At 46.0% G+C, this 27103-nt stretch overlaps 1 protein-coding gene across 2 annotated transcripts in view; it reads right to left on the reverse strand.

Moving 5' to 3' along the window:
* LOC137618708 (zinc finger protein 454-like) overlaps positions 1-27103 on the reverse strand; it is a 584206-nt gene that overhangs the window by 39422 nt on the left and 517681 nt on the right. For both annotated transcript variants that reach the window (XR_011039808.1, XR_011039807.1), the window contains exon 4: positions 9787-10173. The gene's annotated coding sequence lies outside the window, so the exon portion shown is untranslated. The remainder of the gene's footprint in view (positions 1-9786; positions 10174-27103) is intronic.

Below are 27103 nucleotides of genomic sequence, written 5' to 3' on the forward strand. Positions count from 1 at the left end.
ATCAGAAAGTTCCTCATCCGAAAACTGATGAGGAAACGGCAACGGAGTGGGCAACGTCTGGTTCGCTGAGTCCGGTCGCACTGGTGCATACGTGACGGAGCCGGACGCAACGTCATGGAACTGCTGCACAGTCTGTGAACTGTCAACAACCATGGGAGCGCGAGGACGCACAGCGTCTACCCGAGACTGTCTAGACCGACTGGGTTGCGCAGTGGAAACCACACCGGGTTGCGGAGGTTGACGCACCACGTCAAAACAAGTCACCTCTGATGGTTGTTGAACGTCCTGAACGTCAACAACCACCTCCGTGCGTCGCTTAACGTCAACGTGCGGCTGGCAACCCACACTGGATCGCATCGGTGGAGGAACCCCCTCAACTGGTATACGCGAGAAGGTTACCTCAGCGTCAACAGGACGCACAACCGATCGCTTGGAAGGTTGTTGGCTAGAAGGTACGGCAGCAACCTTCTCCGCATGAAAGTCCTGCATCAAAGACGTAAGCTTGGACTGCATGTCTTGCAGCAAAGCCCATTTAGGGTCTACGGGAGCAGGTGCGGCGACAGACGGTGTTAGTGCCTGAAGCGGTACCGCTTTGCCTCTCTTAGGCGGTGAGCAGTCATCAGATGACGGCAACGAGTCCGAACTGACCCAGTGGCTACAACCGGGACGTTGGACTTGTCCTGAAGGGACCGATTTACGTTTTAAAGGTCGTGAGACCTTGGTCCAAAGTTTCTTACGAGAAACACCTTCAGACGACGAGGTATAAATGGGCTCTCTCGTCTTACGTAGGTAGGGGCGATCTTGGGGAGATACGCCTGATACCATGGAGGGAACGTCTGTTCGCTGATTAAAGCCTCTCGAACCCATGCGTCGTGCGACATTGCTTCTCCCCTGGACTTGGGAGCTTGCAAGAGGTCCCGGACTAGGAGGACGACAGGCACGAACAGACGAACCCTCAAGCGCAACACTGTTCACAACACTATCACTTGGCACTTTAGCACTTCCCACTGCACTTTGGCACTTAAGCTCCTTAACATCCGCCATGAGCTGATTGCGGTCACTTGCAAGGGACTCAACTCTCTCCCCCAGGGCATGGATGGCACGCATCATGTCAGCCATCGATGGTTCCTGAGTGCTAGGATGGGGGTTAGGAACAACCACTACAGGGGAAGGAATAGGTTGTGGGGCATGAGGAGAGGAAACATCAATAAACCTAAAAGAACTTCTCCTAACTCTATCTCTCTCTAGCCTGCGTGTGTACTTTTCAAATTCGATAAAATCGAATTCCGAAAGGCCCACGCACTCCTCACACCGATCTTCCAATTGACAGGTTTTACCCCGACAATTGGAACAAACAGTGTGAGGGTCGATAGAAGCCTTCGGAAGACGCCTAGAACAGTCCCTAGCATTGCATTTTCTAAATTTGGGAACTTGTGAAGGGTCAGCCATTTTGAATTGGTCAAGGGAAAATTCCAAAAAACGATCTAAGTCATCAACAATGAATCCGATACAAAAAAGAGTTCAAGGATTATTTGAAGAAAAACCCTGCACAGCGAAAGCTCAAAACCAGAATATAGTACTTCACCAAAGATGATGTGAAAAACTCCAGTTTAGCAACAGCGAGTAAAGTACGTCTTGTCGACACGTCGACAGAGAGAAAATTGAGTCTTTGTTTACATAGAGCTTGGTATCTGGCCGACAGATGGCGCTGATGGGCACACCCGCAACCTGTATAGCGATCGCTGGCGAGTTTTTTTTTGTACAGTTTTTGTCTGTCGAGCAACAGAGTTGCAGCTATATATTCACCGGCTAAGTTAAATATTTAAAAATACAATATATTGTGGTGAACATATGTTTTACAATCCTGTGAAGAAATATGCTTCAAGTATTAAGGAATAAAAATTATAAAATTAAAAAGAATATTGAGCAATGCTTGAGTTGGTTAAAGATAATGTTGTACAGAATACTATTAAAACTAACCCAAGGCTGGAAAAGAATAGGTATACTTGACCACCAAAGAAAATGGTCATAGACAGAACCTGGTTAGTCAGTACAGTACATATGAATAGGACAAATTTGTAGATATTTTGTATTTTTTCTAACGATAAAAACCTTAGCTATTTATTTAGGGGTATTACTTTCGGCGTAGCTGAAATGACGAGCAATTAAAATTTAGCGAGGGCTAACTACTCATACTGCTAGTTAGCGGGGGTAGGGGGGGGTAGCTTGCTACCGATCCCATCCACACACCAGTGATTTAGCTCACTTTGCTTGGAGGTAGGACTTCAAGAGGGATAAGGCTGGCGGAGAAGTTTGTATACAGTAAATAGGTAAGGTTTGTATCCTTAGGAAAAATACAAATTATCTACGAATTTGACATACGTTCCGCAACTGGAATACAAACTTATGCTATTTATTTAGGGGTGACTCACCCATCAGGAAGGCTGGATGTCCCTGCTAATCTGGCTTTTGGCTTTTACCCAGGAGCTCCTTATCTGAGTATGTTAGCACTCATAATAAGGGGTCACTTTGCCTCGCTAAAACCTTGTTATGCAAGGTCCGCGGCATACGCAAGCTTTGTGTTGAGATATTTAGAAGAGTGACCATTAAGGTAAAGTTATTCTGAGTCTTTAGTAGGAAAAACTGTTGTAACCAAGACTTTCCCAATACCATCTCACCAGGGTATGGGGACACAACAGTATTAGCTTAATACTAGGTACACAAGGGAGCATGGTCTACCTACCATGGTTTGAGGTCAGCTTGTGCAGAGAACCCAGGATGCTGCTTTCCCCGAGACGAGAGAATGAAGAAAAGAATAAAAGCCAGTCAAACCTTTTCATTCACGCAGACTAAAACCTAGTAACAGTGTCCTCAACCTTCTGCTACACGAAAGATTTAAAATGTATCGAGCCTCATGTGGGTCACATCTTGCAGGTAGTGGGATGTAAAAGTAGTTTGTCGTTTCCACACCCCAGCCTGAAGAACCTGTGTCGCTAAGAAGTTCCTCTTGAATGCCAGGGACGTAGCTACGCCACTGACATCATGAGCTCTGGGGCCACGTGAAGGAGGAGGGTCTGGATTCAGTGGTTGATCTATGACCTTGCGAATCCATGCTGAGATTGTGTTCTTGGTAACCCTCCTCTTAGTCCTTCCTGTGCTGACAAATAGTGCACCACACGAGGACGGGCTATGGCTGTTCTCTTACGGTACAGCATCAAACTCCTCTGGGCAGAGTAAGAGATGATCAGGGTCATCTGTTACGGAACAAAGACTCGAAATCTAGAAGGGTTCCGAGTCTTAGCAATAAACTCAGGGACGAAACTGAACGTTACCTCTCCCCATCCCCTTGAATGAGCGATGTCGTATGAGAGACCATGAAGTTCACTGAGTCGCTTGGTCAAAGCCAAAGCTAGCAGGAACACTGTCTACCAAGTTAGGTGGAGATCTGTTATCTGGCGTAATGGTTCATAGGGAGATTTCTTAAGAGACCTGAGAACTCGAACCACATTCCATGAGGGAGGTCTCACTTCAGACTGAGGGCGAGTTAGTTAATAACACCGTATGAGAAAGGAAAGTTCTACCAATGAAGAAATGTCCATTCCATTCAGTGTAAAGGCGAGGCTTAAGGCTGAGCGATACCCTTTTACTGCCGAGACTGACAAGCGCATTTCTTTCCGTAAATACACGAAGAACTCTGCTATTGCTGGAATAGTGGCATCGAAAGGAGAGATACTCTTCTACGACACCAAACACAGAAGACCTTCCACTTTGCCTGGTAGACTGCTGCTGATGACTTTTGCAGGTGTCCAGACATCCTGATTGCAACTTGTTGCAAAAATCCTCTCCAAGAGAAGATGCTGGATAGTCTCCAGCTGAGAAGTCATAGCGAAGCTACGGCTTTGTGGAATATGTTGGCATGTGGTTGTTTGAGTAGATCTTGTCGTGGAAGGAGTTCTCTTGGGCTCCTTCAGGAGATGCAGAAGGTCCGGAAACCATTCCGCGTGATGCCATAGCGGAGCTATGAGGGTCATTGAAAGGTTGACCAATGTTCTAGCTTTGTTGAGTACCTTCCTCATGAGACAGAACGGGGGAAAGGCATAAACGTCGATGTTGGTTGTCCCACCGTTGGTGGAATGCATCTTGTCAGTTCAGGGCCGTTGCGAAGAGATCCACTGTCAGAGAACCCCACAAGGTCAGGCGAGCACATTCCTCTTGCCCGGAATGAAGCGTGCCGATGGTGGTATCGAGTGAATCTCAGCCCATATCCGTATCTCTACTGCTAGATGGGATATGAGCTGCGAAAAAGTACCTCATTGCTTGTTGATGCAAGCCACTAATGTGGTGTTGTCGCTAATCACCAGCACTGAGTGGCCCGTACGGCACTGTTGAAGGGCCAGAAAAACGGACTTTATCTCTAAGAAATTTATGTGGAGGTACTCTTCTGACTCTGACGAGAAGCCTGAGGTCAAGCGGTGCAGCACATGAGGTCCCACCCCTTTTTTGAAGCGTCTGAGAACAGCATCAAATCCGGGGGAAAGTCGAGAGGATCCACTCCGTTTCGTAGGTTCTCGTTTGCCATCCACCACTCGAGGTCCGTCTGTTCTGCTGATCCCCTAGAGATCCCAATGTCCAGGGAATCGAGAGCCTGATTTCACCGGGATTTGAGTTGCCACTGGAGAGATCTCATCCCCAGGCAACCGTTGGGAACTAGACGGGCCAGTGATGAAAGGTGAGCTAGGAGACGTAACCAAGTATGGGCTTGAAGTTCTTCTCATCTGAGAAAGGGTCTTGCGACCTTCCTCAGCCTTGCTATTCTGTCGTCTGATGGGAAGGCTTTGTGGAGATTGGTGTCTATCTTCATGCCTAGGTATACCAGTCTCTGTGTAGGAAGCAGGGATGACTTCTCGAGATTTACCATGATCTCCAGATCTTGGCAAAGTCTCAGAAGTTTGTCTCAGTGTTGAAGAAGGGTTGACATCGAGTCTGCTAGGATTAGCCAGTCGTCCAGATAGCGAAGGAGACGGATGCCAATCCTGTGTGCCCAAGATGACACTAGGGCAAACACTTTGGTGAAAACTTGAGGTGCTGTGGAAAGACCGAAGCACAGCACCTTGAACTGGTATTTCCTGTTGTCTAGGTTGAATCTTAGGTACTTCCTTGAAGATGGATGGACTGGGATATGGAAGTACGCGTCCTTTAGATCCAGTACGCACATGAAGTCCTGTGGTATTACTACTAGTCTGACTGTGTCTGCTGTCTCAATGCTGAACGGAGTTTGTTTGACAAACAAACTTGTTCAGAGCTGAGAGGTCGATGACTGGTCTCCAGCGTCCCGACGCCCTTTTCATAAGAAAGAGTCGACTAAAGAAGCCTGAGGACCCATCGAGGACCTCCTGGAGAGCACCCTTCTTCAATAGGGTCTGGACTTCTTCCCGAAGAGCCAGCCCCTTTGCTGATCCCACGGCAAAGGAGTCTATAGACACTGGATTCCTGGTCAGGGGAGGGAGAGATAGTATGAATGGGACGCGATACCCTAGATGAATCACAAAGATTGTCCAGGGTTCGGCCCTGAGTTACTTTCACCTGTCTGAGCAAATTTGTAGGCATCCCCTTACTGCTGGAAAAGCAGGGGGAGTGCCTATCTTAGCGTTTGCGGCCTCGGCCGCTCCATCTAGGATATTTTCCTTTCCTGGAGGACTTAATGCCTAGGGCTTCTTAGACACAGTGGTCTTCACTGCTGTCTTGCTCATCGTGGTCTCAGCTGGACAAGACTGCTGAGGAGCTGGTGGTTTATAGGGCTTGAAAGTCAAAGCCCTATGGAGGAGGGAGTCCTGATGGGACTTCCTCCATCTCTCAGAAGTATGTTCCACATCCTTAGGCTCAAATAGATGGGCTCCCTCTAGAGAGGAATATCTGAGCCTAGCAATCTCGACATTTGGAACTTGTTGATGGAACCTCTCAGACACCGCGTCCCGATGTTTCAGTATGGTATTCGCCCACAAGTTCGAAACTTGGTGGGCGAGAAACTCGATCGTGCGAGTGCCTGAGAGCAGGAAAGTCTCCATTGCTTTCCTGGTATGTTCCTTGGAGATATCCTGTTTGTACCAGGATTCTCAAGGTCCCTAATCAGACATCAAGCCACGAAGTAGCCTGCATGGCGTACTTCATGACCTTCTTCTGGTTAAGGATCTCGGATGCCGAGAAGGAGACCTGTCGATTGGAGTCTCTTTCTAGAGAGACTCCCTTGGTGAACTCTTCCAAGGAGTGATGGAGAGGAAGAGCTGGACGAGGCTCCTCCAGAATCTCAAAATACCTCCTCTGTTGGACACGAGGAGGTGGGAGAAGCTTTTTGATAGAGCCGGAACGTTGGGAGGCGGCATGTTCAGAGAGCTGTAGGGCGATCTTAGCCCTGGCACCCTTCAGCCCTTGAGACCAGAGCAAGGCTCCACTAGTCTTTGAGGGTTTCTAGGTGCCAAAGACACGGTCTAAGACCGTGTCCATAGCCTCCCGTGGGAGTATCTCTGGGTCGGTAAACCCATTGAGAACCCTTATGAGAGGCACAACCTACCAGAATGCATGTACTGAATCTTTATACTCTCCTTCCGACGTTGGACTTGCAGCGAAGTCCCCGACAGTTCTTCTCGGCATCCCCGAGAGCTCTTCTCAGGGTGAGTTGCAGACATCCCTCGAGTGACCAGCTGTCTCTGTAGACAAGTCCTAGAAGAGGACTCTGAAAGAGTCTTAGAGTCCTTGGACTCCTTCTGAGAAAGGAGGTAGGACTCCAACACCAAAGGCCGAGATGTCGTGTCCCTTCTGATTTTCGTTGGTGGTGGGGAACTCTCCGTGTGAGGGGAGGCTTCTTCCGAAGGTGGAAGGGAGGAGGTCTTTCCTCACGCGACTCCCTTGGCAGAGGTGAGGAAGGAGAGTATCTGGAGGAAGATGCAGAAGGAGCTGGCCTTGATGGTCTACCAGGAGTCAGCTTTACCTTTGAGGAAGTGACTGCATCTGAGACTCCTCCTTTCCTCTTAAGGGGAGAAGAAGAAGTCATGGTTCCTTGCAGAGGGTCTGCTGGAGCTTTGGAATGCTACAAAAAGTGGCCAGACAGAGGAGGATTGAATGCCTGTACCACTGCCCTGACCATAGCACTTAACCATGGCTGCTGACTGACTGGCGCAGTGTCAGACAGAACCCCTGAAGGGAAAGGGACCAAAGGTTCCTTACAAGGAGTCTGCTCTAGGTGGGTCCGCCTTAGAGGAACGCAGTTTCGGAATCCCGAACCCTTCTCGGCACGTTGCCGAGAGCTGGTGCATTGGCGAGCACAAGTGTGCAGGAGAGCGCTGGTGTGCCGTAGAACGTTAGCACACACTAAAGCACTGTGCATCTTCTTTAGAATGCGCAGGAGAGCAAGGGCATGCAGGGGAGCGGCGCGCACTAAGACAATGCGCAGGGTGTTGTGCAGTCCCCTTAGATTGCGCAGGAGGTTGCTGGAGAGCAGCTGGAAGCTTCGGCACTGGAGAGCAATGGCCAGCGCAAGAGAGTACTGGCGCACGGTAGAGTGCTAGTGCTCGCGAGAGAGTGCTGGCGCATGGTAGAGTGCTAGTGCTCGCGAGAGAGTGCTGGCGCGCAGGAGAGTGCTGGCACGAGCGCAGGAGTCCTGGCGCGCAAGAGAGCTGTGGCAAACAGGAAACCGCTGGCACGCAGGAGATCGTTGGCATGTAGGAGAGCTCTGGCGTGCATTAGAGCTCTGTAGCTATCGTATAAGACAGCATTGGCAAGGCTGAGACCGAAGTTGCGCGGGCGAGCGCTGAGGTTTAGGCGAGCTCTGTTGCGCCGGCAATCGTAGGTTGGCTGGTGAGCGCTGGTGAGCTGGCAAACATTGCTCTCTGTGGCGAGGTTGCGCTGGAAGGTGCTGAGGACGAGCAGGTGAAGGCCCGCGGCGAAGCGTTGTAGAGCGCTGACAAGCTGGAGAGCGTGCGTGCTGAGTAAAGTGTGACAGAGCAGGCTGGCGCTGACGAGATGTTGGTGAGCGCTGGTGCACTGCATGGTGCTGGCGAGCTGGAGAGCATTGGCGCACAGCTGCACGCTTAGGTAGGGCCTCAGGAGACTGTACCGGAGACAGGAATGGTGATGGTAAGTCGTCAGGTCATCTGGTAGGAAGCACAGGAACAGGGATGTGCCTTTTGAAAAGGCGAACATCCACCGATGGAGATTGTTAACAATCTACAGAAGAGTTCAGGACCAAAGTCCGAGGAATAGCAGCAGCATTGTCGGGAGACGGTCCAGGAACGAGTGAAGGTCGAGGGCCAGGAGACGACTAAAGCGGAGGCTCCTCTAGGAGGGACGGCTGCGATGATAAGGCTGAAGTGCTAAAGAGGCGTCTCTTCCCTGATAGTGAAGGACAACCTCTAAGGTGAAGCGGTGGGTGAGCTCTGCGATGGAGACACCCTCTAGGGGCCCTTGGATCAGAAAGCTGACCATGAGCAGCAGAAGTCCTCTGAAGAGGAGTCTCTATGAGAGAACTTCACCAAAGGAGAGAAACACTCGCAGGAGAGACAGATGTAGGACTAAATTTCCCCCTCGAAGGATGATCAGGAACGGGCGAAACTAAGTCAGCAGCAACAGCTGGAGAGTCTGGAGGGGCAGGGGCTTGGGCAGGAACTACAGAAGACACCTCTGACCCCACGACGTCGATGAGCGCAAGAGGATATACCTCCAAAGCCGACAACAACGGCTCCTCACTTACACCCTGGAGGATGAGCTGTAGCAAGGAATCTTTGGAGGGCGGACCCGAAAGCCCCAAGGACGACCATGCCTGTGAAATAAAAAACATAGACAAGACCTCACCCTGGGGGAGAAGTGGGGCAGCTTTGCTAGGGGAAGCAACACCATCTTTCAAAGACCGCAGCTTAGGTTTTTCCCCCTTTGAAGGAACCTTCGAAAGAGAGATATCCCACTTAGACTTCTTCCGTCGTCACCCAAACCTCTCCAACTGAGAGCCACACCACTCCCGACACTCAATACACTGTATGTTACTATCACACAGCTGACCTCTGCAGGTGGGACAAAAGGTGTGGCGATCGGTCCCCACTGCCAACATATAAGCACAAAAGAATTCATTAACGGCAAAGGATGAGGCAAAGGATGAAGAACGGCAACAACCGTATACCATCCGAGCCAAAAGCAAAAGTGAGCTAAATCACTGGTGTGTGAGTGGGAGCGGTAGCAAGCTAGCCTCCCTACCCCCCCCCCCCCCCCCAACTAGCGGTATGGGCAGTTAACCCTAACTAAATTTTAATGGCTCGTCATTTCAGCTACGCCAAAAGCAATACCCCTAAATAAATAGCGTAGGTTTGTATTCCAGTTATGGAACTAATCTGATTAGCAGTAGATATTAGAATACAGTTCAATACAGTACTGTAATGTATAATAAAATAGTGAGGTCTTATTTCTAAAGCTCAGCTAGAGTCTTATTTCTAAAGCTCAGCTAGAAGTTAATAATGATTATAGGTACTGTATCATACAACACTGTATATAGTAATCATTTTAAAGGAATTATTAAGCCAGACTTGTTTATAATTAAAGGGCAGAGACTAGAGAATAAGAAAATCTAACGGTCAAGAGGGAAGATGGAAAATGGAAGTAACCTAACCCAAAGGCCACTGAGATCTATGACACGGCCTGTTACACGTTGGGAACAGTAATCCAGAGGGAACTGTTCTTAATATCAACCCTACTTATATTTCCATAGTATGATATGGTACCCAAAACCCTGATTCCCAAACTCACCAATGAAACAAGAGGAGTCTTCAGTGGATGTCCCTTCAGCCAATACCTGTCTGATTCAGTCTTTGGACAAGAGAATTCAACGCAATGGATTCCATTGTTTCTGGATTTATCTGATCCTCTTCATTTCTTCTTTCTATAAATAGCAGAATAAGGAACCATCTGCATCTCCTTTGAATACAGTATTGACTTTACTAACACAGAAGAAAACGAGGGGGTCTGGAGTCACGGCAATGATGGAACTGATAAGCTGAGCTGCTATGAGGCTGGATGGCAATTGTCTTAGTCACCTTTGTGGTGAGACTCCTGACAATATGATGGCTGTTATCTCCTGCCACAGCAAAGATTAGGACAATCAGCTTGATACCAGAAGGCGATTACAATGTCTTCCTGAGGAATATAAAAAAGAAGTTTACTTTGTGAAAAAATATGAAATACTGCATATTGTGCTGTGCGTGAAATTCACAATCACATAAAAAAACAGCTTAATAAGGAATGAAAATGACAAAACTATGAGGAATAAGAGAGATGTTTGACTCTTCTCAAGGTAACACATTATTGTACTGTACTCTATAGTCTACCATCTGTCTACAAGCAATGCTCAATGGTAATACAGTATTTATTTTGATATGCAAAAGTCTGAAACATAAGATGAACAAAAATTATATAGTCTTAGTTTAAATTACTAAGTGAGTTTTTTTTTTAATATAAATCCCAATTGAATAAATGATAATGAAATAATGTACTGTATTATACAACTGTAATTTATTTGTATGAAATCTGTTAAACCATTTAGATTTGGTCTTGAATATTGGGTATATCTTGAACGATAGAAAATGGAAGGAAACTTTAGAGTAAAATGGGAAGAAAGAAAAGTAACAAAATCAGAGTTTGTTAAGTTAAGTAAAATAGCCACAAGAATAAACAGACCATAAGTGCTGCGACGCCTAATTGCGCTGAGCATGGTATGTCAAAACCAGCGTCTCCCAGAAGGAAACGTCCTTGAAATTGACCAAAACCTTAACTAACCTAACTCTGAGATTCTGTCCTTAGGCTGACAAGGAGATATTCTATAATATTAATTTGTTTATAATTTGAGGTAATTTCATGGCTGGCCTATGTGTAGGCCAAGACAGGTTCAATGCAGGTCATGACAGAAGGTTTTACCAAAGAGAAAAAAAAAGCAAAGTCCGAGAGATCAGGTTTCTGAGAATCTTTTGTTTCGTGACGAGATTTTGTCAACTCGCAGTTGAAAATTGAAAATTCTTATTTGCCTACTTCTGTACAATGCCTGTTTAGCCTAAAATAAAAATAGGAAAACTAATGCAATTAAACCCATTACCAAAAATGTTATTTTTATTAATAAAATAAATTTTTGAATATACTTACCCGATAATCATGTAGCTGTCAACTCCGTTGCCCGACAGAATTCTATGGAGGGATACGCCAGCTATCACAATACTAGAAGGGGGTGTATTTACCAGCGCCACCTGTGGCCAGGTACTCAAGTACTTCTTGTTGACACCTCCTCAATTATTCCTCGGTCCACTGGTTCTCTATGGGGAGGAAGGGAGGGTCGATTAAATCATGATTATCGGGTAAGTATATTCAAAAATTTATTTTATTAATAAAAATAACATTTTTCAATATTAAACTTACCCGATAATCATGTAGCTGATTCACACCCAGGGGGGTGGGTGAAAAACCAGTGTACAAGACTAAAGGATAGCTAAGTATCCCGTATTTCATATAATCAGTTATCCACAATAACAATGAAATAATAAGTACCTGGTAAGGAAGTCGACTTGAACCGTTACTCTGCCTTTAATAAGATCGTCTTCCTTACTGAGCGCAGCGTTCCTCTTGGGAGGCTGAATCAACTCAAAGGTGCTAAAGTATACAGGGCTGCAACCCATACTAAAGGACCTCATCACAACCTTTAACCTTGGCGCTTCTCAAGAAAGAATTGACCACCCGCCAAATCAACAAGGATGTGGAAGGCTTCTTAGCCGACCGTACAACCCATAAAAAGTATTCAAGAGAAAGGTTAATAAGTTATGGGATTATGGGAATGTAGTGGCTGAGCCCTCGCCTACTATTGCATTCGTTGCTACGAATGGACCCAGGGTGTAGCAGTACTCGTAAGGAGACTGGACATCCTTGAGATAGAATGATGCGAACACTGACTTGCTTCTCCAATAGGTTGCATCCATAACACTCTGCAGAGAACGGTTCTGTTTGAAGGCCACTGAAGTAGCCACAGCTCTCACTTCATGTGTCCTTACCTTCAGCAAAGCAAGGTCTTCTTCCTTCAGATGAGAATTTGCTTCTCTAATCAGAAGCCTGATGTAGTAAGAAACTGAGTTCTTAGACATTGGTAGAGAAGGCTTCTTGATAGCACACCATAAGGCTTCTGATTGTCCTCGTAATGGTTTTGACCTTCTTAGATAGTACTTAAGAGCTCTAACTGGGCAAAGTACTCTCTCCAGTTCGTTCCCCACCATGTTGGACAGGCTTGGGATCTCGAACGACTTAGGCCAAGGACGGGAAGGAAGCTCGTTTTTAGCCAAAAAACCGAGCTGCAAGGAACATGTAGCCGTTTCAGATGTGAAACCTATGTTCCTGCTGAAGGCGTGGATCTCACTTACTCTTTTACCTGTTGCTAAGCACACGAGGAAAAGAGTTTTAATGTGAGGTCCTTAAAAGAGGCTGATTGGAGCGGTTCAAATCCTGATGACATTAGGAACCTTAGGACCACGTCTAGATTCCAGCCTGGAGTGGACAACCGACGTTCCTTTGAGGTCTCAAAAGACCTAAGGAGGTCCTGTAGATCTTTGTTGGAGGAAAGATCCAAGCCTCTGTGGCGGAAAACCGCTGCCAACATACTTCTGTAACCCTTGATCGTAGGAGCTGATAGGGATCTTACGTTCCTTAGATGTAACAGGAAGTCAGCAATCTGGGTTACAGTGGTACTGGTTGAGGAAACTGCATTGGCCTTGCACCAGCTTCGGAAGACTTCCCATTAAGACTGATAGACTCTGAGAGTGGATGTCGTCCTTGCTCTGGCAATCGCTCTGGCTGCCTCCTTCGAAAAGCCTCTAGCTCTTGAGAGTCTTTCGATAGTCTGAAGGCAGTCAGACGAAGAGCGTGGAGGTTTGGGTGAACCTTCTTTACGTGAGGTTGACGCAGAAGGTCCACTCTAGGAGGAAGAGTCCTGGGAACGTCGACCAGTCATTGCAGTACCTCGGTGAACCATTCTCTCGCGGGCCAGAGGGGAGCAACCAACGTAGCCGTGTCCCTTTGTGAGAGGCGAACTTCTGAAGTACCCTGTTGACAATCTTGAACGGCGGGAATGCATACAGGTCGAGATGGGACCAATCCAGCAGAAAGGCATCCACACGAACTGCTGCTGGGTCTGGAATCGGAGAACAATACAAGAGGAGCCTCTTGGTCATCGAGGTAGCGAATAGATCTATGGTTGGCTGACCCCACAGGGCCCAAAGTCTGCTGCAAACATTCTTGTGAAGGGTCCACTCTGTGGGGAAGACCTGACCCTTCCGGCTGAGGCGATCTGCCATGACATTCATATCGCCCTGAATGAGCCTCGTTACCAGCGTGAGCTTTCGATCTTTTGACCAAATGAGGAGGTCCCTTGCGATCTCGAACAACTTCCTCGAATGAGTCCCTCCCTGCTTGGAGATGTAAGCCAAGGCTGTGGTGTAGTCGGAGTTCACCTCCACCACCTTGTTAAGCTGGAGGGACTTGAAGTTTATCAAGGCCAGATGAACTGCCAACAACTCCTTGCAATAGATGTGAAGTGTCCTTTGCTCCTGATTCCATGTTCCCGAGCATTCCTGTCCGTCCAGTGTCGCACCCCAGCCCGTGTCCGATGCGTCCGAGAAGAGACGGTGGTCGGGGGTCTGAACAGCCAATGGTAGACCTTCCTTGAGAAGAATGCTGTTCTTCCACCACGTTAGAGTAGACCTCATCTCTTCGGAAACAGGAACTGAGCCCGTCTCTAGCGTCATGTCCTTTATCCAGTGAGCAGCTAGATGATACTGAAGGGGGCGGAGGTGGAGTCTCCCTAACTCGATGAACAGGGCCAGCGATGAAAGTGTCCCTGTTAGACTCATCCACTGCCTGACTAAGCATCGGTTCCTTCTCAGCATGCTCTGGATGCATTCTAGGGCTTGGAAGATCCTTGGGGCCGACGGACAAGTCCGAAAAGCTCGACTCTGAAGATCCATACCCAAGGAGACAATGGTCTGGGATGGAACGAGCTGAGACTCCTCAAAATTGACCAGGAGGCCCAGTTCCTTGGTCAGATCCATAGTCCATTTGAAAATCTCCAGACAGCGACGACTTGTGGGAGCTCTTAAAAGCCAGTCGTCTGACGGAGCCGGACACAAGATCATGATACTGCTGCACAGTCTGTAAACTGTCAATCATGGGCAAGCGAGGAAGTACAGTGACAACCCGAATCTGTCTAGACTGTCTGGGTCGTACAGACAACTCCTTAACGGGTTGCTGAGGTTGCCGCACTGCGTCACAACAAGTCCCTTCTGTTGGTTGTTGAACGTCTTCCCCGTGACACATTGACTCCGTAAACAAAAAATCCTCTAACAAGGACTAAGCTTGGACTGCATGTCATGCAACACAGCTCAAGGGCTATGGGAGCAGGTGTGGTAACAGACGGGATTAGCGGCTGAAGTGGAACCATTACCTTCCCTGTAAGCATGTTATGCTTAAATAAAAGTCCATAAGAGGTTATGCAGCTAAAGGCTCCCTCCAAATGACAGAGTCCTCAAGGGAATATCAGAAGGAGGGAGAAAAGAACTTTCTCATCTACAGGGACCTTATCCTAGAAAAGCTAAGTTCTCTGAGTGAGGGTTCACTGGTGCAAAAGCAGCAGACTAGAAGGCAATGTTATGAAACTGCTTGACAGTCTAGTGAGTTGGCAACAACCCAAGATGTGTTGAGAAGCATGCGGTAAGGTATGCAGAGCATGATGTATGCAGAGTATGCTGTATGCAGAGCATGCTGTATGTAGAGCATGTTGTATGCAGAGCATGCTGAATGCAGAGCATGCTGTATGCAGAGCATGTTGTATGCAGAGCATGCTGAATGCAGAGCATGCTGTATGCTGAGCATGCTGTATGCTGAGCATGTAGTAAGCAGAGCCTGCTGTAAGCAGAGCCTGCTGTAAGCAGAGCCTGCTGTAAGCAGAGCCTGCTGTAAGGAAAGCAGAGCGTGTGCATGGCGTTTAACATTTCTCAGAAATTCCATGACCAGTGCTAGAGTGCTTTATGCATGCTTGCATGGGGTTTAAACCATGGTATGAAAATGGAGGTAAGGTATGCTGAACAGCAGAGTCAGAACGAGCTGGAACAACAATAGTTGTGGTTTCCTCTTCAAGACTCCGATGAGGGAACACCTGAGGCTCAGTCTGCAAAGGCTGAATAAAAGACAAGCAGAAGGAAGGCGCATGGGTGGAGGAGGCTGACTCCTAGCATGAGTGGTTGAACCCAAGGGTGCGCTTGCTGAGCGGTGGCGGAAGCGGAGTAGCAAGTTCCAGTTCCTGTGGTGTGAGCGGAGCGCGATGAGGAAGAGTCTGCGCAGAACAAGGTAAATGTCTCGCAAGCTGAGGCTCCTGAGGCGCAAGGCTAAGGTGTTGTGGTGCTAGCCTTGTGGAGGGTTGAGCTCGCTGCAGCGAGAGCTGAGGAGACTGACTCATGGACGGGAGAGGTTGTTGTACCTCAACCGAGTGTTGCATCACTGGTGGAGCAGCAAGTGGAGGAGGAGGAAGAGAGGTATAATCCTCCTGATCCCAATGTAAAGGTTGCCTTAAGGAAGGTGGAGGCTGAACACCACAGGGAACAGCAAACTCAGCACGTGGCTCAACATCGTACGCCTGGCAGGTGGAACTGCTGGCAGGTGGTACTGCGATCAGGCGGAGCGAATGTAGGTGGAGGGAGTGTAGGCGGAGGCGGAGGAGCAACACTCTCAGCCCGACACTCACGCATCAAGTCCGAAAGCTGTGCTTGCATGGACTGTAGTAGAGTCCACAACATCGTACGCCTGGCAGATGGTACTGCGATCCGGCGGAGCGAGTGTAGGTGGAGGGAGTGTAGGCGGAGGCGGAGGAGCAACACTCTCAGCCCGACACTCACGCATCAAGTCCGAAAGCTGTGCTTGCATGGACTGTAGTAGAGTTCACAACATCGTACGCCTGGCAGGTGGTACTGTGATCAGGCGGAGCGATCATAGGCGGGGGGGAGTGTAGACGGAGGCGCAACACTCTCAGCCCGACACTCACGCATCAAGACCGAAAGTTGTGACTGTATGGACTGCAGTAGAGTTAACTTGGGGTCGGCAGACACTAAGTTCTGCTGAGGTAAAGCCTTAACAGCAGAGATCTGTTGTGGCAGAACCTTACTCCTCTTAGGCGGAGTGTAATCAACTGATGACTGAGGAGAGTCAGAGCTAACCCAATGACTGCATTCGGGTTGTGAACTTTAACTTCGTACGTCTGGCATAGGTCTGGACTTAACGTTTAAGAGGTCTTGAGACCTGAGACCAGCGTTACTCTGCCTTTATTTTCTCCCCTAATTTCTTCTGCAGACGAGCAAAATAAGGGCTCAATCGTCTGCGGGTGGGAGTGACGGTCTCGGTAAGACACGCCCACAACCACCGAGAATACTTCTGTGCGCCGATCAAGGCCTGCTGAACCCTTATGCCCTTCGACATTGCTTCTCCCCTGGGCTTGGGAGCTTGCAAGAGGTCCCGGACTGGGAGGACGACTGGCGCGCACAAAAGTACCCTCACGCACTAATCACTTATCACTTTGATTTCTGTTTGCACTTATTTCACTGAACTCGAAACTTTAAGTGGTTTGTACCTGAAATACGCAATTCTATCCTTTCTCAAAGTTAGTAATTGCGAAAACAGAATTACAATGTAACAGAAAAATCTAATGAAAGATAATTCAGTGGTTGGAAAGAGACTAAACACTAGATCACTCTAGAAACGTTTAGTTTCTTCCCCTAAAGAGACTAGGGAGAAGAGCAAAAACGATAACGACGTTACTCGTACGCCTGGCAGGCTTGAATGAAACGTTTATCCTCTTTCTCCCTCCGTCTCTATCTCTCTCTCTCTCTCTCTCTCTCTTGACTTAGAACCTGAGAGAAGAGCCCAAACATATATATCGTTAAAACATATTATTGTTAAAGGAAAAAACTGAAAAGTTCCTTTATTAGGATCAAAACCATTAAGTAAAGAAAGAATGAACAAAACGCTAGACACGGTTACTCTTACTGCAACGTGAAACCGTGAACATTCTTTCTCTATCGTAACGATAGAGTGCAAGTTGAACGTTCTGAACGTCAACAACTGCAGAGACAAAACAAAACGTTAGTTCAACTTTGAAAACAGTACGAGACTGTCAAAGAAAATCTTTCAAACTCTGTGGCGGAAATAGCATAATATGTTAACAGGTAAAACCGAAATGACGGGCTCAAAGTTTATTAACTTCGGTAAAAGACCGCCTACTATTAGGAAGGTCGAATATAAACAAATATAAAAATTAATTTTAACGAGTTTATAATAAAAGGAAGTTAATCGAAGAGGCCTATAAGAGGCGGAGAGATATAAAATAAATCTATAACTTTCGTTAAGCAAAATTAAGAAAGAGAGTCTATACTCTCTTAGACACCAACACTTCCGTCTAAGGGAAGGGTCGGCCATTGAAAGGTGAACGAGAGTTCAAACTCTCTCGTCACCATAATTAATCAAATTAATTCCAAAAGCTAACTAAGCTAATATAGAAGTTTCCAGTAAAGCGACAGCCGAAATCAAAGAGAAATACTTCACCAAAGTCGTGAAAATACTCCAAGAACATAAGCGTATCCCAGAACGTCTTGCCGGAAGCACGACAGAGGAATAATTGAGGAGGTGTCAACAAGAAGTACTTGAGTACCTGGCCACAGGTGGCGCTGGTAAATACACCCCCTTCTAGTATTGTGATAGCTGGCGTATCCCTCCATAGAATTCTGTCGGGCAACGGAGTTGACAGCTACATGATTATCGGGTAAGTTTAATATTGAAAAAATGCCACAATTATCGTAAAAGTTACATGGGTGCAGACCCCTACCGACGCTGGTAAAAGTTTATTTAGGGTCAGGGAAACATTTCGAAGAGAAAGTCTATTTTTTCCTGTATTAAATAACGCGATTTAACCAAATTTGACCTTCATTTCAATCGCAACCAAACAGAACAACCCTAAACATAAAGATTCTTCAGTGGAACGAAAAATAAAAACCCTTAGCTTCGTATGTACTGGCAAAACTGGTACGTACATACGAACGAACGAATGGGAGCGAAAACAACTGATCCGTAGAATGTCAAAAAATAAATGAAAAATAAACCATTAGTATAAAATATACATAATTTGTTAATTTTTATTATACAAGAACATAATGTATGGAGAAGAAAAGGTTTGTTTTCCCATTATATCCCGTTTTCTCCAATGTGTTTTCCCCAACCAAAAACCCAGAGTTGGTTTTGACTAAGAAAGGTTTCCCCGACCAAAACTATAATAATATCAACCAACCTGTGACTTCAGAGGGTCCTTCAACCTCATGTTCTTGGGGTCCTGAGGTTAAATCTATCCCATAGAGACAATTTCTATGGGAAACTCTGTCTAATAATATAAGGATAAAACGTCTCTAGGGATTAAATATCCTACAGGATATGGGATATGGGGAGGCCACCCACAGACGTATATAATGGCCTTATACAATAACAATACCCTTTATATGATGACAAGATTACTTTTATTATACTAATTATATTCTAAAGCAGCATTAAATTAGCAATGTAACTTACTTTAGATTATATTAAATAAGAAAAACGAAACCATTTTTCCTTCGAATGTCAACAAATTTTCGATTTCTGTTATTAAAGAAAATGGGTTGATAAAGAAAACGGGTTATTAAGAAATTCAGTTGTCATGGTAGACTTCGATATATCTACATTTAGGTTTCAATTCGTGAATTTTGCATTTTTATTGATTTGAACTAAACAATTGTGTGTCATATTTTAAATATAATATAAATGTAGATTATTTCTATCAATATATAAATCTTCAAGCCACTAGGTCCATGAAATAATTAGTTTTTTAAGATTTTTTTATATTAGACAAAATTCTTTCTTAAGCTTCAAATCACTTAAAAAAAGATCCTATATGTTAATAAAATATATATGATTGTTAAATAAAAACAAACATAAACAAAAAGCCTTTAATATACTAGAATTAATAATGAATAAACGAAATATAACGTCTACACATCATGTAGTTTATAGTAAATTTCCCCCAACAATAATTGTACTTAAAGTAACACTAAGTGTTTTTAACCAGAGTTTGCAATATTGCATTAACAAAACTTGCATTGAATAATAGCGAGTTTTCTTCTTCGTGGAGGAAATGTCTGTGAAAACAATATCTATCAAATAATTAGATTTCTTATATAAATTTTGAAGGAAATTGCGACCTTTTGCAAACTCACTTTCTTTGCATATTTAAGAAGAATTAATGTTATTATCATCATTGCTTTCCAATAGCCATTAGGTAAAGCCAGACTTCTATTAACATTAACAGAAATTGCCCCAAGATTAATTGCTTCATTAAATCAAATGTATCAATACATCATTTCTAATAAGAATGATATTTAGTGCATGATTGGACAAGAGATTTTGAAACGAATCTGTACTAAATTAAGGGTTTTAGAAATGATCTATTAGATAAATGTCCAACAAGATATTTGAAGATGTCTTTGTTTCTCTATTGAAATATGTCTTACCCAGAGACACGAATACAGGAATGGGCGAAAAGGAATGAACACATAAGTAAAGGGGATGAAAATGATTAAGAATTTTGGACATAGAAGTGTGAAAGGTGAATGGTAAGGAAAGGGTAGCGAAAGTTTCAACTGATTCTTTCTCATTAAACAGAGAAGAGAGAAGTTTGAAAGCAAATAAATATGTATGTGGAATACATAGAGAAAATGTTGATTGAATAATATATAGATAACTAATATAGAGATCTTTGGGAATTCACGAAACAGAAAATAATTTGAAAATAATTGAAAGATTTATGATGGAAACAAAGTGTGTCTACGTAGGCCTATTGGAATCTTGTAGAAATAAAAGTGGAGATGAGAAAAAATGTGTGTTATTGGATTATCTGCATTTCTTTTGTTCAACATCTTTGTGGATGGAGTGATGGGAGATCTCTGAGAGAAGACACAGGATGATGGAACAGAGTCAGTTGTGGGATAAGGAAATGAATGGTGAATAGGGAGAGAGGGCTGGATGGTGACTGGAAAGGATAGTGGTGCTTGGAGATAGTGAAAAGCAATTGAAGAAACTGGTGAAAGAGATTAAAAGCATTTTCAAAGTAGGAATTTTAGAGAAATTAAAGTAAAGATAGAGTTAAAGTATGTCAAAATAGATGGATGAGGAATCGAATATTATTATTTATATATGTAGTTAGGACTAGTGCGATGTGGGATACTCTAACTACCTAGGAATGTTATACAACAGACAGATCTTGTAGGTCCTGTAGGGAACAGGGCTCCCCTGAGTGATAGGATCAGGGAATTAAACCCTAAATTAAAGTAAAGTAAGTACAACAGATGATAGGAAGATGACAAAGGAGGTAAATTGAAGAAACAGTTAAAGTCAGAAAAGCAGCCGGATGTGTGCAAGAGATGGCTACGATACTCGAGTTGTAATGAACCCCAGGTTGTAATGTACGGAGGCAGAGTTGAACCCAATTTTCTTTAGAGAGGTTAAGTACGGATTGTGAATGGGATGAAGTTTGCATAACATATGAGATGTAAGAAGAATTAATTTGACGAAAATTTCAGAAAATGGTAAAGGGTTGAGTGAAGGTGACAGTATTGATCAGAGCATTGTGAAGTGGTCTGGTCATGTGGGAAGAATGGGTGCTGACAACAGGTTTATTATTACTGACCATTGTTAGAGGCAGAATGAGAGGAGGAGTCCCATCAAAGGATGTGAGAGATGACACTGAAGGACTTGAGTTAAGGAAAGGATTGAAGGACCCACAACAGATGTGCAGGAAGTACTAAAAGATCCCTTGCAAGATGGAGGTGCATAATGGGGCAGTGTCTGTCTCTGTAGGGATTCGATGTGCTATTGGGGAGGTTTCTGTGTGGGTGTTTGAGGTGGATGTTCTACTGCACAGGAGTCTCATCCTTGATTTATCTCTTAGAAAATGAATGAGGCAGTGACAATTGTCTTCTTTTCCCCGAGACAGCCACCACTTAAAAGAAATGACTACTGTACATTCATATGTGTGTGTTCATGAAATGATGTTGGTACATCTGCTTACCTTTCATTTCCTCACATTTCTTCATTTCCTTAAATGACGAAATCGTAAAATTCGTTAATTTCACAATATTTTCCTTATTTTGTCGATTTATATGTTAATTCTTGACATCCCTTCTATCACATATCTGTTCTCTCTTTATAAAACTTCGACTAATGACAACAAAACTCTTTCCAGGGTCTTAAAACTCGCTATTATATTGACGTATATTTGCTATAAAAGGAAACCATCTTGCCTCCCGTTAAGGCGTTGGCGACGCTGACATGGAAGGCGTCGGTTTGATGACGTCATCGAAACCAAAGCGTCTATTGACTGAGGTCACGTGAGAGAGAGAGAGAGAGAGAGAGAGAGAGAGAGAGAGAGAGAGAGAGAGAGAGAGAGAGAGAGCGACTCCCATTACAAGATGACTTCAGGTTTCTTTCAATGTAAACAAACCACCTAAACTCTTCTTCTTCTTACTAAATTAAGTGTGATTAAAATCAGATTCGTTTGATGTTTCTGAACTATTTGAATTGTTATTTTTAATTCTTTTATTATTCTATTATGTATATTTACTTATATTTATCCAGAATCATACCATGTGCTAAATAAGAGTTTATATATGAGACCCACAGGCCCTTACCTTAACTCCAAAGTTAGTTTTCTCCTTAAGTCCATAGTAAGTTCATTTAATAGATCTTGGATAAGTAGACAGAGTCTAGAAGCCCCTACTAGATCCTTTATGCCATTTAATGCATTAAATGATTTACCAACTGGTCCAATTAATTTATCTTGCTTAATCTTGACTAAGTTCTCTAGGTACCATTCGGTCCACAACCTTAGAGCCATTGTTTAGTTTAGATCGTCTACCTTCACCATTGCTCAAAGTCATTACAGAAATACTAAATACAGTTCACCACATTACACACTTACCCTCCATTACTGTGTCCTTAGATTTGGCCTCACAATCAAGTAGTTTACATCACTAGTATAGGCCATACAATGAGGTAGGCTTCAGTTCTAGGGAGGATTGAAACCTCACAGGAGCAATTTTCCTATAAGTCAGATGTAGGGAACTTAATCTTTATGCCATTTGGAGTAAATACAACAACGCCCTTTCACTGTCAATACAGAACATGTGGGATGACACTATTATCATTACCAAAGGATCTTTGCAGCAACTCTTTGCCCTAGAGTGGCACCAATGTTGTCAGATATTTTAACATTAATTTCAAAATGCTGTACAACTACTTGAGAGAGAGAGAGAGAGAGAGAGAGAGAGAGAGAGAGAGAGAGAGAGAGAGAGAGATCTAATAAATCTTCTTTCCTTTTTAGGTAAGTGGCACTTTTTTCCCCTACAACAAAAACAAATCATAGGTGATTATTTTTAATAACATGATTAAAAATATTTCTGAGCACTTTATTGTTATCATATTACATTCCAGTAAGCATATCAAGATGTGTCTCTAGGTGACGAGATAGTGTGCCTGATGGTATTATGAAGACAAAGAAAAACCTTGTTCTTTGATATCCTCTTCTTCACTCTACCAGCACTGAGATACAGCCTCTGGTACTCTTGTCTGTAAGGTTGAGTTCTTTTCAGGGAGTGCCGTAGCAGCCTCACTAGTCTGGTCCTGGAGGGTAAAGATGGAGACGGAGGACTCTAACCTGGAGTTGAAATGGCTTGGTTCTGTGTCTCGGCCATAAAGAAAGGAGACCTTCCTTTGCTCCAAATGACTCATGAGATACCAGATACCAAAATTTCAAGACCATAAAGAACAAATATCTAATAAATCCCAATATTATAAGCCAATGTTTCAGATAGAAACTGCAACATAACAAATGATAGGAAAAGTCTTTTGGAGAGAGGTGGCCCTCCCAAGCCTCCTGCACTCAACAGAGGAGATAGAAAAGTTACAATATTAGAAAACAAAACTTATGGATTAATATTGAGAGCTCCAAGGTATACACCAATCAGTGTATCGAGTGCAGAAGTTGGGTCCTCCTGCTACTGCAGCAGAGATATGTACAAAACTCAACTATGTCAAATATATCATGAAAGACATTGAAAATGCATTGGTAAAATAAATTTGTTCCGTAACCGAAATACAAACCACGCTATTTACATTGAGTTTACCTTTTAGCGCAGCTGAAATGGCGAGCCATTAGAATTTAACGAGGGTGTATTACCCCCGCGCTAGTTACCAGGGGGGTAGGCGAGTGGTAGCTAGCTACCCCCTTCCCCTCACACACAGGTGAATGCTCACTTTCACTTTTGGCTCGGACTGGGACAGACGTCTCTGTCTTGGTCCTCGCTTGGCAGCCATTGTTTGTTTTGTCTTTACTTAATCACTTACTTTTCTTTTACTCTATATATATGTAAACATATTTTCATGTTTGTATATATATATTTGAGTATAGAAATCAGTAAGTTTCCTTTTCAGAGTTGAGTGTGTAGTGTACGATATCTCTGTGGAGTCCTCGGCAGTTAGGCCACCACGGCGTAATTCTATGGGTTGCGATCGAGTTCGACTTCAGTCTTTCTCTCTCTCTCTTGAGGTCGTTCACCCTTTTACTACGTTTTACTACGCCCCTTGTAGCTTCCTTCCCGTGTGGGGGGGTTGCTACGCCGTACGTTTTGTCTATATTAGTTTATGAATCTAATTGTAGTTAATTTTTCAGCTTGTAGAACGATTCCTTTCGGGGTTTTCGTTCTTTCTTTAGTGTTCATTCTTTTTTAAATTACATTATTACACAGTTTCATAATTATAATTGTTACAATTCTGTTTTGGTTACAGCTCTCCTTCCGTGAGTGTAAGTGGTTGTGAGGGCACGTGCCTGTTGTGTAATTCTTGTTTCCTTTCCCTGGGGATTCCTCTTCGGAGCCTTCCCGGGGGAATGAATGTGTACTAATGATTTTTGTTTTATTGTCTTACAGTTACCGATCTAGTTCGTTTCTGTAATATGGCAACGGTGTGAACTGTCTTGTTGACGCCTGGGGATTCGGCTGTTGCTGCCTCCCCTTTGGATTTTCGTCAGGGGCGTGTCTCCTCCTACTGGAAGTACTCCTGTGACGTTTGACAGCTCTCCAGTTCATTTTAGAACTCTCAGGAGGCTTGCCTCCTTGGGTGGGTAACTTTCCTTCCGAGGGAAGTTTTTCCTGTCCAGGCTTGAGTTTTTCCCCTTTTGGGGGGTTCTTCTCTTGCCTTTTTTTCGTGCGACTATGCTCTTGGTGCTGAGGGGTCACACCTGCAGCTTCGCTCAAGGGGCTAGGCAACTGCAGGAGCCCCTCTTCAGAGGATTGCTCCTTTTAGGTCACTGGCTGACCAGTCTCTTCCACGAAGTGTTTCTCTTTCGTTCGCGAGAGAGTACACTCATAGAGACTCCTCTTCGGAGGATTTTTCTGCTGCTGTTGCTGTTGGCCTCCTTCGCCGTAAGGCTCTCCGTCCGCCTCGTCATAAGGGCCTCCCATCTCCCTATAAGGGTGCTAAGAGGCGCCTTTTTGAATCTCCGTTTGCAGCCTACAACTCCTTCTTCTTGATCTTCCGCCCCTGGTGCAGATGGACAGCAGTCTGACCCTGTCTTCCGACGGGCAACTGTCTTCCCGACGGACAACAGTCTTCCCGACGGACAACGGTCTTCCGACGGACAACGGTCTTCCGACGGACATCAGTCTCCCGGCGGACAGGCAACGGTCTTCCGACGGACATCTGTCTCCCGACGGACAACAGTCCCTTCGGGGCAAAGGGTTGCCTCCCATGGGGGTTTTTCCCTTGCATGTCAGGGTTCCCCTGCGCGCCATTCTGCTGTGTTCTCTCCTGCTCCTGCTCAGTGTTAGCGCACAGGCGCTCTCCTGCTCATCAGCACTTCCTGATCGCTAGCGCTCTCCTGTTCGCCAGCGCTCTCCTGTTCGTCAGCGCTCTCCTGTTCGTCAGCGCTCTCATGATGATCATCTCTGCTGTTCCTGTTCTTTCCTGTTACACGCCCTGTGTGCCCACGTTCGCCCTCGCGATCTAGAACTTCGGTTCAGGTCTGAGTCAAGGACTCTTCTTCTATGCGCAGGCTTCCACGCGTTGCCTTCTGCTCGTCAGCGATCATCAGCTCGCCAGCAACCTTAAACGCGTCAACGTTCACCTGCTCGCCAGCGATCTCCTACGCGTCAACGATCACCATCGATCTGCCACACGTGTCAGTTCCCCTGACCACCATCAGTAGCGATTTAGCGCTCGCCTGCTGTGGACCACGATCTCCGGTAGCTGAGTCTTGCCGTAGATCTTCCTCCTGCTCGCCAGCGCTCACCTTTTCTTCCGTCCTTCTGGGCGCCAGCTTTCTTCATTTGCCAGCGCACCTCTGCGCGCCCTTCTTTGCCACGCACCAATGGGCGCCAACGGTTTTCTGACCGTCTAGGATCGCCTGATTGACAGCTGGCTTCAGCGCTCACCTTCCTGATGCACCTGCGAGCCTTCTGTTAGCGCGATGCACGCTAACCATCACTATCCTCTCTCGCGTTGGCAATCGGCTACGCACCCGCGCGATTCTTCTTCTGCTCGCTAGCGTTTTGTTAACGCACCACCGCTCGCCAACGCGCCGTCGCTTGCCGATGCGCCGTCACTCTCCTGCGGACTATCGCCTCGCAGAACGTGCCATCGCTTGCGGGTGAGCTCAGGCTGTCGGTCTGCCGACCGCCTTTGCTCACCCGCACGCCCACGTGCCTGCGCGGCCACACGCCCACGTTCCTGCGCGACCGCACGCCCACATGCCTGCACGTCTACGCTCATGCGCGACCACGCACATGCTCTCCAATGTTCGCCCGCGCGCGAACCAACGGTATTCCATCGCGCGAACGGACGGTGTTCCGTCGCGCGAACCGGCGGTGTTCCGTCGCGCGAACCGACGGTGTTCCGTCGCGCGAACCGACGGTGTTCCGTCGCGCGAACCGACGGTGTTCCGTCGCGCGAACCGACGGGAATGCGTCGCGCGAACCGACGGGAATGCGTCGCGCGAACCTACGGTGTTCAGTCGCGCAAACCTACGGTGTTCGGTCGCGTGAACTGACGGTGTTCTGTCGCGTGAACCGACGGTGTTCCGTCGCGCGAACCGACGGCGTTCCGTCGCGCGAACCGACGGTGTTCCGTCGCGCGAACCGACGGTGTTCCATCGCACGAACCTACAATGTTTCTTCCCACGAACATCGGCTTAATTCTTGCAGTATCCATTGCCCGCCTATGGGTTATCGCTCGCCGACCACCAGCTCTCGCCCTTCCTACCACGCTCGCCCTCCTTCGCTCACCTTCGTTTGCGTTCCTGCGTGACCGCGCATGGGCGCCTCCACGTCCGCCCACGCGCAAATCATTGATTTACCATCGCGCGAGCTCCAGGGCGATTGCGACCACAATTCCCATTGGGGTTTTCGCAGCATGGCCAGCCTGGCGAGTTCTTCTGGAGCGTATTTCCAGAACACGGCCTCACCCCGTAAACGCAGAGCATGGCACACGCAAGAATAAGAAGAATCTTCAGGGAGGTCTGAGCAACACTCCTCTTTCCAGAACCTGGGTTAGCCCTTCCCCGTCATTCCCTGGAAGGATTTTTGGGGGGGGGGGCTTTCCGTCCATCGGCCAAGGGGTGACTGCTTACCCCTTCCCCTTCTCCATCTCGTGTAAGGGGCTTACCAGGTCCTTTCCCTCCTCGGTTACGGCCCGAGGTTTGGTTCAAGGAAGCTACAGGAAGGTCATGGGTACTTTCCTCCTCTCGGGCTCAGGCACCTTGGCGTTTCGTCGTTAAGTATCTAACTTGTGAGCAAGCTCGATGCTGGACCATCTGGACGCGCTGACCGAGGGTTTCCTTTCGTGTGTCTCATCCATGGATGTCGACAACCTCAGACACCCTTCCATCCTTGAGAAGAGTTTGTTTGTGCCCAAGGACAGAGACATA

The sequence above is a fragment of the Palaemon carinicauda genome, chromosome 25 (assembly GCF_036898095.1).
Source record: "Palaemon carinicauda isolate YSFRI2023 chromosome 25, ASM3689809v2, whole genome shotgun sequence".
Classification (NCBI taxonomy): Eukaryota; Metazoa; Arthropoda; class Malacostraca; order Decapoda; family Palaemonidae; genus Palaemon; species Palaemon carinicauda.